Source organism: Sorex araneus, chromosome 4 (genome assembly GCF_027595985.1).
Source record: "Sorex araneus isolate mSorAra2 chromosome 4, mSorAra2.pri, whole genome shotgun sequence".
Classification (NCBI taxonomy): domain Eukaryota; kingdom Metazoa; phylum Chordata; class Mammalia; order Eulipotyphla; family Soricidae; genus Sorex; species Sorex araneus.
In genome coordinates, this window is record NC_073305.1 from 93,702,718 (window position 1) to 93,721,279 (window position 18,562).

The 18,562-nt window shown below is 37.8% G+C and overlaps 1 pseudogene; it reads left to right on the plus strand.

The window, feature by feature from the left end:
• Positions 1-250: 250 nt before the first annotated feature.
• LOC101549449 (ATP synthase subunit g, mitochondrial-like) lies at positions 251-551 on the plus strand (annotated as a pseudogene).
• The last annotated feature ends 18,011 nt before the right edge of the window (positions 552-18,562 follow it).

Genomic DNA, 18,562 nt, shown 5'->3' on the forward strand with positions numbered 1-18,562 from the left:
CAGTTGACCTGGGTTCGATTCCTCTGCCCATCTCGGAGAGCTCAGCAAGCTACCGAGAATATCCCGCCTGCATGGCAGAGCCTGACAAGCTATACATGGCATATTTGATATGCCCAAAACAGTAACAACAAGTCTCACAATGGAGACATTACTGGTGCCTGCTCGAGCAAATGGATGAGAAACTGGAATATGGTGCTACAGTGCTACTTAGGGGGCAATGGAGGCTCCAGGCTGGCACCATACCCCAGTCATGTGCAACCTCACAGAGAAAACCCCAGCGTTCATCAGCACTGCTCTAACTTACTCGAAGCCTTGATTTGCCACATTTCTCCAGTATGCCAAGGTTGAACTGATTCTTCCAACTCCCACTGAGGTCCCAACAGCTATTCAAAGCTTGAAAAAAAATAATCAACAGTGCTAAGACAGGGAGCTTCAGGCATCTCACAGTGAAGGACGCTTTGCTAAATGGTTTGGTGGCCACAGAGGTGTGAATATAGTTCTACGCTGGTGAAATTATTGGGATGCGTGGCCTCATTGGCTATGATGTCTGAAGACAAATAAACAGCTAGTTCACTTGAGTATTCTTGGATCATGTGTGGTCAGACGGATATTTGAATAAAACAATATGTCAAAAAAAATCTCCATTTAGATTGTAAAATAGGAAATTATTGTCACAAATTAAAAATCATTATGTTCAGGGCCAATTACCATTATTTTATATCTAGTTTGTATACTTTGCACATAACCTGCTGGTGACATAGTAGTTAAAAATTAGCACTTGTAGCACTGTCCTCCTGATGTTCATCGATTTGCTCAAGCGGGCACTAGTAACGTCTCCATTGTCAGACTTGTTGTTTCTGTTTTTGGCATATTGAATATGCCCCAGGAAGTTTGCCAGGGTCTGCCGTGCGGGTGGGATACTCTCTGTAGCTTGCCGAGCTCTCAGAGAGGGATGGAGGAATTGAACCCAGGTCAGCTGCATGCAAGGCAAATGCCCTATCTGTTGTGCTATGGCTCCAGCCCAGTTAAAAATTATAAACTGAAAATTCCTACCCTTTTAGTCATAATGTTAATTCTAAGATATATCTCAAGATGTTCTGTCCAACCAAAATGTCTATTTCACCAACCTCCAATCTAATGCGTATAGATCCCACAGAAATACATGATAGATTGTACTCCATGAGTAAGTTAGGTAAAATGATTGAAGATAGATGACATTAATAAAGGAAAGTAATAGTATAGATGAGCAATAGTCACTGTCACTGTCATCCTGTTGCTCATTGATTTGTTTGAGCGGTCACACATAAGTAAGTCTCTCTTATTGAGAGACTTATTGTTACTGTTTTTGGCATATCCAATATGCACGGGTAGCTTGCCAGGCTCTGCCGCGCAGGTGAAATACTCTTGGTAGCTGTCGGGCTCTCTGAGAGGGGCGGAAGAATTGAACTCGAGTCGGCCACATAAAAGGAGAATGCCCAACCACTGTGCTATGGCTCCAGCCAGATGAGCAATAGTATAGAACAATAGTATAGATAAGGTACTTGCTTTGCATGCAATGACTTGGGCTCTATCCCTGGCACCACATGTGGTCTCCAAAATTCCACAGAAATGATCTCTGAATGCAGAGTCAAAAGTAACTTACCCTGAGCACTGTGGTAGTGATCCAAAAATCACAAGAATAAATTAAAAAGAAAGAAGGGTATATCTGCTGATATTTTTTGTGCTATACCAATGTTCAAATTAAAAGTATTATAAATAATTCCACAATGATAAAGACAAAAAATAAGAGAATAATTTGTTTTGTTCCATGGTCATTTTTTGTTTTGTTTACTGTGCCACACCTGGCATGCTCAGGGATTATTCTTGCCTCTGTGCTCAGGGACTACTCTTGGAGATTGTTAGGGGACCTTATAATAATACATTGATCATACAATGATCAAATCAGCGTTAGATGTATGCAAGACAAGTGCCTCACACACTATCTCTAATGCCTTACAGGAGCCTTTCAAAATAATCTTATTTGGTCACAGAAAAGAAAGCCAGTAATATTATATACAAAAGTAATTTGCACTGCCTTCTGGTTTAAACATAGAGTGGAATACATGGCAAGAAATTCAAGTGGTCCAGAGGTGTAGAAGTAACCCCTTGCTATACTTAGGAAAGCTACTGGGAATTTAGATCTACAAGCCCAAATCTGTACTCAGTTCTGCTAAAAACAGAAAGGATCCTGGAAAAGGATTTCCCCTGAATCTCCAGATAACAATATAACCCAATAATATATTGATTTTGCACTCTGCAGAGAAGTCTGAAAAGCTAGATTTCTGATCTGCAGAATTTTTAACTGATAAGTGAGTATTTGTTTAAACAGCCAAATTTGTACAATTTGTCACACAGCAGTATAAAACTAATACTCTGTCCCACTAAACTTAATGCACTAAATTTAAGAAGTTACAATCTATACAGTCTCAGAGACAAATGTTAATCAACTAATGCAGTACTTTAAAAATCCTACTACAACAGCTAGTGGGTTCTAAAATTAATTTTCCATATTCTGGGCCTTTGTACTATCAGAACAATTAATCACCACTCCCCTGCTTTGCTGCACTCATGTTGGAACAGACATGATATCTGTGTAGAGATTTCAAAGGTTTCTTTAATAACTGGTTTTCATATGTCAGTGGATGGTAGAAGAGAGAAACCAAGAAATCTTTATTTCTCTATTCATAGATATCTCAATCAGCATCATCATTTTACGTCTTCAGTTTCTCCATATTTAGGATGGTCAGTGACTACATAAAAATGCCTTTTTTGAGGAAACTTCTGTTCATTTCTTCTTCCCATTTTTTGATGGTGTTGGAGGTTTTTTTCTTATACAATTCTACAAGTGTCTTGTATATCCTAGATATTAATCCCTTATCAGCTGGGTATTGGGTAAATATTCTTTCCTATTCTGTGGGTTCTTTCTGTATTTTGGTCACTATTTCTTTTGAAGTGCAGAAGCTTCTTAGTTTGAGGTAGTCCCATTTGTTTATGTTTGCTTCCACTTGCATGGTCAGTGCTGTTTCGTCCTTAAAGATGCTTTTAGCTTCAACGTCATGGAGAGTTCTGCCTACATTTTCTTCTATGAATCTTAAAGATTCATGTCTCATATTGAGGTTTTTAATCCAATTTGACCTGACTTTTGTGCCTGGCATTAGACAGAGGTCAGAGTTCATTATTTTACAGGTAGCTATCCAGTTTTCCCAGCACCACTTGTTGAAGAGGCTTTCCTTGTTCCACTTTGCATTTCTTGCTCCTTTGTCAAAAAATAACTGGCTATATATTTTGGGGTCTTTAACAGGATATTCAGCTCTGTTCCATTGGTCTACAGGTCTATTTTTATCCCAATGCCATGCTATTTTAATTACTACTGCTTTGTAGTAGAGTTTAAAGTTGGGGAAGGTCACGTCACCAATCTTCTTTTTCCCAAGGATTGCTTTAGCTGTTCGTGGGGCTTTATTGTTCCATATAAATTTCAGGAGTGTTTTGTCTATTTCTTTGAAAAATGTCATGGGTATCCTGTTAGGGACTACATTAAAGTTGTAAAGTGCTTTGGGCAGTATTGCCATTTTGATAATGTTAATTCTCCCTATCCATGAGCAGGGGATATTTCTCCATTTCCTAGTGTCCTCCTTTATTTCTTGAAGTAGTGTTTGAATTTTCCTTGTACAGGTCTTTCACCTCTTTGCTTAAGCTTGATTTTCTGAGGTGCTATTTTGATCGGGATTGTGTTTTTAATGTCTCTTTATTTTCTTTAATTGTTTGTATATAAGAAAGCCATGGACTTTTGGGTGTTAATTTTGTAGCCTGCCACTTTACTATATCGACTTATTGTTTCTAGGAGCTTTTCTGTAGAGTCTTTAGGGTTTTCCAAGTATAGTATCATATCATCTGCAAATAGTGATAACTTGATCTCTTCCTTTTCTATCTATATGCCCTTGATATCTTTTCCAGTAATATATTGAATAGGAGTGGCAAAAGCGGGCAACCTTACCTTGTGCCCGATCTTAGAGGAAAGGTTTTCAGTTTTTCCCCATTGAGAATGATACTTGCCATATCATTCTCAATGGCTTTTGGTAGATGTCTTTGACTATATTAAGGAAAGTTCCTTTGATACCCATTCTGCTGAGAGTTTTCATCATAAAAGGGTGCTGAATCTTGCCAAATGCTTTCTCTGCATTTATTGATAGGATCGTGTGGTTTTTATTATTTCTTTTATTAATATGATGAATTATGTTGATTGACTTGCAAATATTAAACCATCCTTGCATCCCGGGGATAAATCTTACTTGGTCATGGTGTATGATCTTTTAGATGAGTCGTTGGACTCTATTTGCTAATATTTTGTTGAGGATCTTTGCGTGTTTTCATTAGGGATATTGATCTGTAATTCTCTTTCTTTGTGGTATCTTTATCTGTTTTTCATATCGGGTTGATATTTGCTTCATAGAAACTGTTTAGAAGTGGTTTTGATACTTCAATTTCCTGGAAAAGCTTAAAGAGGATTGGGAGTAAGTCCTCATTGAAGGTTTGGAAGAATTCACTAGTGAATCCACCTGGACCAGGACTTTTGTGCTTGAGGAGAATTTTTATTACCGTTTCAATTTCCTTGATGGTGATAGGTCTGTTCATTTATTCCAGATCTTCTTGGTTCAGTCTTGGGAGACTATAGGAATCTAAGAATTTATCCATTTCCTAGAAGATTTTGTATTTCCTGACAGAAAGGTTCTCAAAGTAATGTCTGAGTTTCTCTTGAATTTCTCTAGTTTCTGTTGTAATGTCCCCCTTTTCATTTCGGATTAGGTTTATTAGTGTTTTCTTGCTCCCTTTCTTGTGAGTCTTGCTAGGGTTTATAGATGTTGTTTATTTTCTCAAAGAATCAGCTCTTGGTTTAATTGATCTTTCGGATTGATTTTTGGGTTTCCATCTAATTAATTTCTGCTCTTAGTTTTATTATTTTCTTCCTCCTGTTTGGATTGGGATCCTTTTGTTGGTCATTCTCCAAGCTCTTAAACTGTGAGGTTAGCTTACTTATGTGGGCTTGCGATCCTTCCTAAGGAATGTTCATAGAGCTATAAATTTTCCTCTTAACACAGCTTTTGCTGTGTCCCATAAGTTTTGGTAACTCATGTCCTTATTTGTATTCGTTTCCAGGAATCTTTTGATTTCCTCTTTGATTTCCTTTCTAAGCCACTTGTTGTCCAAAAGTGAGCTGTTTAATTTCCAGTTGTTTGATTTCATTTTCTGTTTGTGTGTGATTTATTCCTAATTTCAGCACATAATGGTCTGGGAAGATCGTTGATACAATCTCTATCTTCTTAATTTTATGGAGATTTGTTTTGTGGCTCAGCATGCGGTCTATCTTGGAGAATGTTCCATGCACACTTGAGAAGAATGTGTATTCAGCTTTTTAAGGATGAAGTGTCCTGTATATGTCTACTAAGTCCCTTTCTTCCATTTCTTCCCTCAGATTAAGTATGGCCTTGCTAAGCTTCAGTCTGATTGATCAATCAAGAGGTGATAAAGCAGTGTTGAAGTCTCCTACTACTATTGTGTTGCTATCAATGTTTTTCTTTGAGTCCATGTGTAGTTGTTTAAGGTACTTTACTGGTCTCTTATGAGGTGCATATATATTTAGTATTGTAAGTTCTTCCTGTTGTACAGATAACTCTATCAATAAGAAAGGATCAAGAAAGGACCGTCACTGTCTTTTGTCACCTTCTTTAGCCTGAAATCAATGTGGTCAGATCTAGGATGGCTATACCAGCTTTTGTATTGGAGTTGTTCGCCTGTAGGATTGTTTTCCAGTCTTTGACTTTGAGGCTGTGTTTTCTCTGACTGTTGAGATGTGTTTCTTGCAGGCAGCAGAACGTTGTGTTCAATTTTCTAATCCATGCTGCCACTCTGTGTCTTTTAATTGGTGCATTTAACCCATTAAAATTGAGAGAGATTATTGTTATGGGGTTTTGTCCCAGTTTTCTCCTGAAATTTGATGCATTTGAAGGGCTTATCTTTTCTTAAACTAGCCCATCAGTTGTTCTTGTTACCATAGTTTTGAGTATATGAAGTTCCTGAACTGTTGTTTATCTGAAACCGTGTGTTGTTCTCTCTGTTATGAATGAGAGTCTAGTTGGGTAAATACTTTTTGGTGAGGCATTTATTTCATTGAGTTTTTTCGCTATATCTCAACACTGTTTTTGGGCCATGAGGGCTTCATCAGACAAGTCGGCTGACAAGTGAGCTGTGAATCTTAAGGAAGCTCCTTTATAGGCAATTTCTTTCTTTGATCTTGCTGCTTTCAGCATCTTGTCTCTATCTAAGGTTTTGGTCATTTTGATCAGGATGTGTCTTGGGGTATTTTTATTTGGATTCCTTCTAGCTGGTACCTTTCAAGCCTCCTGAGTGTGGTCACTTCATTAGGATCTTCTCTTGGCATCTGTTCCCGGATTGTGAGTCTCTCTTCCATTTTCTGCTCTTTTCTAGAGAGTCTCTGGATTTCATCTTCAGGCTCACTGATTCTGTCCTAACAGCAGCAGCTGGTACTCTGTTGCTCAGGCCTTCACTGAGTTTTTTAATACACATACCATAATTTTCAGGTCTGACATTTCCGTTTGTAATTTTGTTTGCATTTTCTGCATTTCTAACTTCAAATTCTCTTATATTTTATTGGTATTGCTTTTCATGATTTCTTTTAGCTCCCTAAGCATCCTCAGTAACTCTCTTCTAAATTCCTTCTCAGAGAGGTTGTCTAGCACTTCATTGTTGTTGGGGTCTTCTGGGCTAGCCTGTTCAATAAGTAAGCTTGGTGGGTTTGTGCCTTGCTTTACCATTATGACCTATGTGATTTAGCCCTTCACTCTCACTGTTACTACTCTTCTTATGATGCACTATTAATTGAGGTGGGCTTAATGAGTTATTGGCTACTGTGTCTCTGGTGGTGAAGCTAACCTAGTGAAAGTTCCAACTAAGAACTTAATTACAACTAACAGTGTAATTTTTGGTTCTTATGGAATGTGGAGCGGGGAGAATAACTAATGGAGAATAGCTAATCTCCATCTCTAAGCTCTAAGAAGGAGCCCTGATGAGGGCCAGGTACCTGTATGGGAATGAGCAGAGGGTACCCGGAACATTGCAGCTTTGGGTGCTTGTGGTGTGCCTCAATTCCCATCTCCAGCATATCAAGGGTGAAAACCGGCTTCCCTGAGGTCTAGTTAGCATCACGGCTCCGGGAAGGAACCCTGACATGTGCCTCATACCTGTATCTAAAAGCTAATATTATATTGATAGTTTCTCTTGAGACCAGAATGACACATGAAAATAATTAATTAATACTATGCTAATACACCTTTCCTTTATGTGTGCTACACTCAGAAAATAAATTTCTTACATTTTTCTGAATTCTTGTTAAAGGATGTTTAATGTACACCATCGTGCATTGCAGCACTTAGTACAATAACTAAGGCTTGGAGTTACAGTAGATTTCCAATAAAATATAAGTGTATCATGAATATGTGTTTTATATATACATATACACATATATATACACATACACATATATATATATACATATATATACACAATGTAACAATACACAGCTCTAAGCATGATGAAATCATGTATTTCACTACAACAATAATGAAACTAGAAGATATAATATGAAATGAATAGAGAAGAATAAGTGCAGGATGATACCACTTATATGTAAAATGCCTTTATAAAGGAATACAATAGATTAAAATGGTGGGTAATGCTTACCACCCTTGGCCCCTGATTATAGGGAGGATAAGGAAATAAATTGAGATTGAGTGGAGTGGGATAGAAGGAACAGATGAGCAACAACTGATAGTCAAGGATCAAAGGGATTTAGGTACATTACCGGTGTTAAAGAAGGGTAGACATAAATATCCATGTCACAGAATCAACACTGAAATCATGAGACCCAAGCTTTAACAACCAAAGTTAGAATGGTATCTGTCAGGATGAAAGACTGAGGGTTGGAGGTTAATGAAGGAAACCAGAAACATGGTTGAGTGAGGTTGCCACTGCTGGTGGGTTTGGAGCTGGAGCATTATATGTATAAAATTCAATGTTGAATAAAATTGTAAACCACAGTGGGAAAAGGAAAGGGAAAAAGAAAAGAAAACAGAAAAGGAAGAAACATTCCTTAATGCTACTGAAGAAAGATGGGCTTACAAGGAATTAGTAAATTCTTTGAATTTTTTTCTTTTTGGGTCACACTCAGTGATGCACAGGGATTACTCCTGGCTCTGCACTCAGGAATTACTCCTGGCAGTGCTCAGGGATCTGTATGGGATGCTGGGAATTGAACGCAGGTCGACACCGTGCAAGACAGATGCCCTACCAGCTATGCTATTGCTCCACCCATTCCTTGAAATTTTAAGAATCAGAAAGTTCAAAATCATGTAATATGACAAATTATTTAGATATTTGTAAACCAAGTTTCATGCTTTGGGTATTTATAAAATATTGCCCAGGTTTGGGTGTCTGCTCTTAGTTTGTCCCTAGGAGGGAAATGCAAGCTGTTGAAAATAAGTTTACATTACCTGCCATTTTGAGTAGGCTTCTTGGTGATAATATCTGGGGCATTGAAATATGTGTTGTCATGGATATGAAAGTTCTAAGAGGTAGTGCTTTAGCCATTGGTCTGCATGGTAGCTTAAATTCAATTCATGATAATGATTCTAGGTCAGAGAAGGTATATGGTAAAAATGTTTATGAGGCAAAACTTTTAATTTTTTTCATAACACTCAACAGCAAGTAATCTGCCCCAGAAAACAAGGGGAGAAATTCGACAGATGCTGTATCTACAAAACATAGAGGTGGCTAATAGAAATTTAAAAAGTCTCTTCACTTATTGTCAGATGAATGTAAATAAAAAAGATTTATTATCTCACACCTATGAGAATGACACATATAAAAAGGCCAGGAGCAAGTGTTAATGTCTAAAAGGAATTCTTATACACTTTTAATGGGAATGCAAATTGGTTCAGTCTGTGGGATACAAGACCTCTGAGATTCTTCAGAATATTAAAAATCAATCAATAATTTGGTTCAACAATTTCTTTATTTGGTATCCATAAAACACCAGTTTGAAAATAGATATGTAAACCTATAATGCTATTTTTAATAATTATAAGATGGAAGCAAGCCAAGTGTCTAGCAATGATATAATGAATGAATAATAACAATGAATAAAGGTAGTGCTATATATATACACAATGGAGTACTTCTCAGTTAAAAGTAAAACTTACCTTGCCTCTTGCATCAACATAGATGAAATTAGAGGAAGTGATGCCATATAGGTGAGAAGGAAAGTCCAAATACCACATTATTGCAGATACATGTGTATTAGAGGGAAAGCAAATCAAGGGGAAAGATAAAGGTAAATAAAAACAAACCCTTGAATTCAGAGTACAAAACTGATATAACTAAAGTTGGAAGGGTAGAGGATGATTTAAATGAGATGTTAACTTGATAGTGGTAGAAGAATATTGACACTTTGATTGCAAGTTTCATTTGGTATTATATATTTTTAAAGGTATAAATTGTATGCAGAAAACATAGTCATAGAAACCAGTGTTATTTCAATAAAAATTATTTTTTTCTTCCCATCTCTTTTCCTTCTTTTCTTTCCTATATATTTTCTCCTCCTCTTTACCTAACCTCTCTTAATCCTCTTCCTACTTTTCCTTATTTTCACAACTCCACAGAGATTTATCTGTGGCACATGATAAAGTACGATAGAAAGGACAAGCTTAGATATAAGAAGACCAACAAGAATCTAGCAGATTTATGTCAAGCTCTAAGGGCACCTGTAACATATCCCTTCCTTATAAATACCTTCAGACAGGACATAAGAATTTCTGAGCAGGTGTCTGATAAACTGTCTTTCATATTTATATTTCCTGGAAGACATATAAATAAACCTTATGATTTTAAAGAGGGGTAGCTTAATAGTCAATGCCCAAACACAAAAGCTTTATCAAGTAGAATTTATATGTAATGAAACCTCTGAGAAAATATTGAGATAATGTAAACAGGTTCTCTGAGGCTAGGTCTATGGTTTAATCAGGAGAATTATGTGGTTTATTCGTGCTTTTTCTAAAAAGAATTAATCTTAATAAATATATATTCATATATATTCATTCAAATACTTATAAATATATATTCATACACACAGTACATTTCTACAGATGGTCCTATTATTACTGTTCCTGTATTTACTTGTAGAGCTAAGTAGACATTCATTGAACTTAATATCAATACATCATTTTTCTCTCTCCCTTCTTCCTTGACTTCCTTTTAGCTAAATTAATTTATCTAGAATAAGTCAAAGAACTAAAATGTAGTTCTGTTTGTTATTCAATCTTAAATCATCCATAAGATATAGTATTAAATTTCCCTTCCTCAAGGGAGACATAATTTCTAACTGTGAACATGCCTGTTTATATTCAAAAATACATTTAAGCATGGTGGTCGGTTATGGATTCAAGCTAATTTTCATTCTCAATTAAGGTTTAAATTTATAAATAAAACTGTTTCCATGAATTCATGAAGCTATGTAAAATATGAAGAATACTGAGAATTTGTGAAAGTTTGCTCTAAGAAACTTGGCAGTCTCATGTGAGGTTCACGGTATTATTAGGTGTATAAAAGTGCCACATAAATTCCCTGGTGTTTGATTATGAACACTATAATATCTCAAAAGATAATTTCCTTTCCCATCATTGATTTTGACTACAAGACATGCTTTACTGGAGTTATCTCTGAAAGCAATGGTTCATTGCTTTTCATATAATTCCAGTAATCAAATATACCATTCAGGAGACTAATTAGTAGAGCAATATGGATCTTGAAAAGTAGGCTGCATCAATTTTTTTTCTCTGATTTGGGCAGGAGTTATGGTTAGAAACAAATAAGGAATAGAATAACTCAAGGCATAAGTTATGGTGAGTACTAGAGTCAGTGTCTAGGCAACTGCAGGAAGCTTATGAAGCACAAAGCCAAGAGAAATTATTTTAGAGTAAAGATCTCTAAGAACATATTTACATTTAGAATATGTGCCATAAAATAAGACTATGGGGCTGGGGATAAGATTTGGCCTTGAGAATACTTCCCTTGCATGAACTAAAGCTTCTGTTTGATCTCTGGAAACACTCTCTCTCTCTCTCTCTCTCTCTCTCTCTCTCTCTCTCTCTCTCTCTCACACACACACACACACACACACACACACACACACACACACACACACACACACCTTACTCAGATTAAAAATTTATCAGTTACTTACTACCCTTGCTAGAAACAATGTATTAAAAGTCTAGCACAAAAAGGCATTGTTGTTTTCTCAAAATATTCTTTTTTTTCTTTAAATTTTTGTTGTTTTGGGGGGTGTCCACACCCAGCAGTGCTCAAGGCTTACTTATGGTTCTATGATCAGGGAGTATTCCTGGTGGAACTTGGTGAACCATGTTGTTCCCAATGATTGAGCCAAGGTTAGCTGCATGCAAGCAAGCACTTTGCCCACTACACTATCTCTCCAGCCCCCAGATATTCTTACTTCTTTTTGCACTTTCATATGTACTATTATAATTCTTCAATTACTTTCCTGAAATTATACTATTATGATATATATAAAAATTATTAAAAATAATATATTTCAAACTTGATGCTATAAAATTTCAGCCCTTAACTTTTTTTTTAATTTACCTCAATATTCCCTTATAAACTTCCATGATATGATGGATCTGGGCCAAGATTGAAAGAAAGATCTGTGAGCAAACTCAGAGCATCAACACAAAAAACACATGAAAACCATTAAATAAAAGATTCTGAAGGAGGGTCTCACTGAAAATTCCACTGGAGAAAACAGTCACAATCTCAGGGAGTACTTCCTAGGTAGAGGGGTGTGGCAAGCATTGATTAAAGAGGAAAGGACCAGCACGCTGGCACCAACTTTCAAACACAGCTCCGCTAACGCACGGGGACTGCTTAGCACAAAGGTTTTACAGAGGATTAGCTTTGTATCTATACCTGCTGATTGCAGAGGAGATTGTCAGATGACCAGAAACAGCACAGAGAGCATGCTGTGGCCACAGCGCATGGTTAGAGCAGCCATCCCAGAGGTGAGGATGAAGTCGCAGGTTTGCAGTTACACTTGGCTGAGAACAAAAGAACACTTCCTCAAGGTGGCTGCACCAGATCTAAGTCTCTATCTTATGGCATGGGATGCTGAAAGCACAGGTGTGACAGAATTTAGACTTTGTGTGCAAATCCTAAAGTAGAAAGACACTTTGAGCATCCTGTATACAGTGTTATATTGTCCCAGGTTGCAACAGGAAGTAGCCATCCCAGAAGCTAATCCTACCCTTAAGGATCTATATCTGGAGCAGTCATCTCAGAGCTGGAACTAGCAAACAACAACCACGCCTCCTGCCTGAAGTAATTATGAGTATCAGCGGGCTGAACAGCTGTTATTAGGTATGCATGATCCAATCTCCAACTACTGCCAAAACTGACTGGACTCTGACTCCACATCAGTTCTGAAGCACCATGACTGTGTGAAACCTGGGCTAGAGTCAAGACCAGCTTAATATTGATGCTATAGCAGCTATAGAGCCTTCACAAACACAAACTCCCGGCTTTCATTCAGATGCACACTACACAGAGCAACATTCACTACTTAATCGAGCAAATGTGAGCCCTCATTGTTGCTCAGATCAACGTGTAGAAAGATCAAAACTCTTAGTCATCATTATCACCATGTATAAAGAAGAAACAGAAGAATTAAACTGCTACAAATAGATGGGCGTGTGAGAGAGACCAGGAAGGTTTTCAACATTCCCAAATTCTCTAAAATTCCCAAGAAAAACATCAAAGCAAAACAGTAATTAATGTTTGATGAACTAAAATCAGAGAAAGGGATCATCAATATGTTTGAAGGAAGATTGATAGAAAAGATATCTAAACAGAGATGAGGGTAAGAAGTATATAATAGTCAAGTTTTAAAAAATACAGTAGCAGCACATGGCTACAGAATTGAAGAATGATCTAGATCAATGATCTAGAGAACAACTTACATGTTATCATTAATAAGAACAAGTTACATGTTATCATCAAAAAATAAATCAGAAGAACTCAAGATGTTTATGGGACAACCTTAAAACAAATATTCTCTTCGTGATAAAAATACCTGACGAAAAAGAGAGAAAGTTGAAGAGTCACTGGTGGAAGAAATACTAAGAGATGACTTCCTAATCAGAGTAGGCAGACTTGCTCTGATCCAGAAGCACAAAGCATTCTGAACAACAACAACAAAAAAAACACAGAACATGAAAAAACACTGTAATCAAAATCTCAGAAATTAGATAGATTCTCTAAAGTAATGAGAAAGCAAAAATTCATATATAAGAGAGTCATAATAAGACTTATAGCAGACTTCTCAAATGTAAGTCTCTAAGCGGAAAGAGAATAAAATAATCTATTGAAAGTTATAAGTGAAAAAATCTTAAATAATAACCTATTCAAGAGCACAGTGGGTAGGGTGTTTGCCTTACATGCGGCTGACCTGGGTTTGATTCTTCCGCCCCTCTCCGAGAGCTGGGCAAACTACTGAGAGTATCACACCCACATGCAGAGCCTGGCAAGCTACCTGTGGCATTTTTGATATGCTAAAAACACTAACAACTCTCACAATGAAGAAGTTACTGGTGCCCGTTGGAGCAAATCAATGAGCAATGGGATGATAGTGACAGTGAATAACTATTCTGCCAGGTTATCACTCACATTTGAGGACATGATTACAAAAATTTGCAAGAAAAAATATTTTTACTAAGAACACCCATTGCCTCTAAACCAGAACATATTAAATGTTTTCCTACTAAAAGCAAAGAGACTTCATCCAGAAGCTGAAATATGAAAGGCATAAAATGGGGCAAAGAGTGAGTTGATAAAGAAACTCAGAAATTGACCTCTAGAATTATGCACTTTTAGCTTGAAAGGAAAAAAGGCTCAGAACATCAAAGGTAAACTGCACTGTAAACTTCAAAGAAAAATCACTTAAAATCAGTAGTCAGAAGAGGCACATGGAAGCAAAACATAAAATCCAGTTTCAAAATACAAGTGAAGAAAATGAGGAAAAATCAAAAGAACAAAGACAAATATCAGAAAGATTCAAAATCCTCATAGAAAACTGGCAACAAATTCCTTCATATCTGTAATTTCTTGAAGTGTCAATGAATTGGACTCCCCTATCAAAGACTTGAGTGTCAAGGTAGATCAGAAAATAGAATTCAATCTCCTGGTGCTTACGAAAGATGTATTTGCGCTTTGCATATAAACATAGACTCAGTGTGAAAGATTAACAAAAAAATACTAAATAGACAGATAAATAATAGCCTGGAGAAACAGAGACATCCATATTTGGATCAGACAAAATCCTTTCCAAACCTAAGGAGGCAATAAGAGATAGAGAGTTATTGCTATTACACACCAGTTACAGGACCAATACACCAAGAATACTCATCGAGAAAACAAAAGTTCTAAATGAGGAATGGAAATAACCAGAACTAACAGATAAGGCACTCCTTCCCAAAAAACCAAATACATTTTTCCATTTACATAGAATATTTTCTAGAATATACAGCATGCGTAGATGCAGTATGAATGGCCACAATGTCATGAAATATAAATTATATCAACTAACTTTTCAGACCACAGTGACATGAAGGTAATGACTAAACATAAAAAGAAATCTGGGGAAACTCCAAAATTTGGAACCTAATCAAAATGTTGGTAAATCCATTCAAAGAGGAACTCACAGAAAATAGAAATATTCCTCAATATAAAAAAGAAGACACAAATTACCCCTTAACTTTTAGGAAAACAAAAGATGTTCAATATGGGAAGTTCAAAGCAATATAGGCTTAATTCGGAAATAAGATTAGTCACAAGAGAAGGAATAAAATCAAATCAAGAGGGAAGAAGGAAGAAGATGAGAGAGGGAAATATAGGGAACAGGGTTAAAGGCTTCAGTTACAATGGTCATGTAGGAGAACGGTATTGTTATATATTCAGAGCAAAGACCCAACAAAACTGAAAAAAATGTTATCTAAGCTGCAACCATCAAACATAGTAATGTGTTACTCAAGGTAACAGGTTGGAGTGTTAGGGTAATGGAGAATGAGAACATTGGTAGAACAAGGGTAGAGAATAGTGCTGGGATTAAGGTTGAAATATTGCATGCCTAAAACTCAACTTTCAATAACTTTTTAAATCACAGTTCTTTAAACAAAAAAGTCTGAAATGAGCCATAACCATGAAAACAAGCTCTCAACCAACCCAATATTATGAAATATTAATCTGGAAGAGGAAATAATACAAATAGGAACATAAATCAATGATAAAAATAAAACAAAACAATAGAAAGAGTAAATTAAAAACACGGAAGATTTTTTTTTCAAAATATCACATTATTAAGTCTTTGATGGCCCAGAGTCTCCTACCCCCATGCCAGGCCTTCTTTACTAGGGCCCCTCGGAGGGGGGTGGGTTGAGTTTCCCTCCTCAACCCAAGCAGAGCCCCGCAGGCAAAAACCTCTGGAACTCAGCCACAGCCATGCTCAAGGCCAGTCTCCACACGCTTGGATGAGCTTCACACATGTAGAAAGCAGCAGAGGAACCCAGGCATGTTGGACCCGGGGCTGAGATCTCCAAGCCTGCGAGATCGGGACTGGGCCTCCTTCACCTAGACCCCCATTTTCTATTAGCTTTGCAGTCACACCTACAAACTGCCCCCAGCGCCAAGTAATCCCATCAATGGCCAAGATCCAGAGACTATAAAACAGAGCTGCCAGAAGCACGTGATCAAGAAGCGGCCATGAGAACTCTTATAGTCTAGCCCACTGATGGGCCTTAAGCAGCACACGTGTTTGGTTTTAACATACTTGCTTGTATTCTCTGATATACATTCTCCATCCCTCTTGGAGAGCCCGGCAAGCTGCCGAGAGTATCCTGCCCTCATGGGAAGAGCCTGGCAAGCTCCCGGTGCTGCATTTGATATTCCAAATACAGTAACAATAACAGGTCTCATTCCCTTGACACTGAAAGAGTCTCCAGTTTTTTTGGAAAGACTAGTAAGGAGAGACTGCTACAATCTCAGGGCTGGGATGAATGGAGATGTTACTGATTTCTGCTCGAGCAAATTGACGAACAATGGGATGACATGATACAGTGATACAGTGATACAAGATAGACAAACGGGAGTTAAAAAAAAGAGAAAAACATAGATCAGATCATAGGTAAAAGGGAAACAATTAAAAGTGATATCTCAGAAATGCAAAGAATCTTGAGTTTACTATGAAACATTTTTATTCTACCAAGTTGGAGAACCTAGAAGATATGGATGAACATTTAGACTCAAACATCCCAAGATTGAATTAAAAGGGAAAAGAAACCCTAAGCTGACACATTATAAGGAAATTGAAATGGTAATACGCCTCACTTCCCCATCCTAAAGTCCCAGTCCAGACATGTTCATTAGTGAATTCTGCCAACCCTTAAAGTGAGCTTATTATCTAGACTCCTCAAGCTAATGCACACTAATTTTTTAAATAATGTAGAAGTACTGCTATTTGTTCAGCCATTGATTAAGGAGATTGAATTTGGTATGAACTCCACATTACTTTTTATTTTATTGTATCACTGTGAGATAGAGTTACTAAGCTTTCATGTTTGAGATTCAGTCACACAGTAATGGCACATCTATTCTTCCACCAATGCACATGTTTTTACACCGATGTTCCCAGTATCCTCATCCCTGCTCATCCCAGTCCTCACCCTGCCTCTATGGCAGACAATTTCCCCAATACTTGCTCTCTAATTTGAGGCATTATGTTTTGCTCAAATTTTCCCACCACCATTCAACCCTATCTGCCAGGGCAGACACTAGATAATTTATTTTCAATTGCTCATTTTGAATATCATTAGCACTCACATGGCCATGATTATAAATGTAAATTTCTAGATTGTAAATGGTTGGGTTCCAGAGACATCTCTGTATGGCACTCATCCATTTTGGGATTCAGCTGGGAGTCTCTGGGCCAGGGCTGTTGGTGTGCTAAGATGGCACCCGGAGGCAAATTGTGGGCTTAATAGCCAGTCTTCTGGGCAAGCAGGCAGGGACTAAGGGAGTGACAGCCTGGGTCCTCTGCCACCATGTTGCCTGGATATTTAGTCCTAGAGTCCTAGAGCTCTTTGCTTGTGAAAATCTTGGTCACTGGGATTCCATTTAGAGTAGACGGGAAAACGGAACCTGCTTCATCTGTGGTGCCCCATGATATTGACTTGATATGGAGCCTGGAGAGATCTATGGTGCTGTGGGGTCTTCCAGGACTTGTTGCTGTGTCTCTAGACTAGGGCTGTTGGTGTGCTAAGAACCACACTGCAGATTGTATCTCGGAGAGGTCCATCCTGAGACATGGAGTCAGGCTGGGGTGGTGATTTTGAATTGTAGAAGCAAGTAGCTGCTGGGGACTCTGCTTGGGCGTGCATAGGCCAACCCACCTTCTCCAATTTACTCCATGTATACAAAACCATGCATGGGTCCTAGCTTAGCTATTTTTTTTTTATCTCTTTAAAGAATTATTTAGGGGTCTCTGAAGCAAGGCCAGTAGTAGAGCTTACAGAGTAGCATGGGAGTTGGTTTGTGGGGGTCACTGCCAAGTGGGGGAGGTAGCCCATCCCAATTCTGATAAAGCCTGGAGGTTTCAGTCACAAAACCTGCATATCAGAATTTTCAGTAGATTATATCTTGGTTAGGTCCATCCTGAGATGGTGGAGTCAGGCTGGGAGTATGGCGGCGATTTTGGATTGTGGAAGTAAGCGGCTGCTGGGGGCTCTGCTTAGGGAGGCACAGGCCAACCCGCCCCCCTCCAACTTAACCCAATCTGTTTAGCCATGTGAGGGTCCAAGATTAACTGTGGCTTTTAATCTCTTTTGAAATTTATCTATGGGTCTCTGAAATAAGGCCAACAAATGAGCTTGTGTAGCTCAGCCGGAGGTGGTTTGTGTGCAGGGCTCTTACATATTTAACTTTTGGCCATTTAATTTCTTGGTAAACTTGGTCCCAAGATGTTGGGGTCTGGCCAAAGGCACTGTGGCAATTTTGGGGTATCAGGAAGCCTGAAGGCATCATCAGGCTGCTGATGCACTCACTCACCCCATAGGTACCTGTTGGGGGCACCATACCCCCATATTGCACACTATTGATGGAAGAGAATTCTTTCACAAAAGCTTCTATTAAACCAATATTACCAAAATACCAAAAGCATATTAATATTTCATAAATTGAAAAGAAAATTGCAGATCAATATCCCTGATGAAGATAAACACTATACACTAAATTGTCATTGAAACTTTGCTAAACCAAACCTAAAAATACATCAAAAGGATCACTTCACTTGTATCACTTGTCGTCGCACTGTTCATCAATTTGCTCTCTCGGG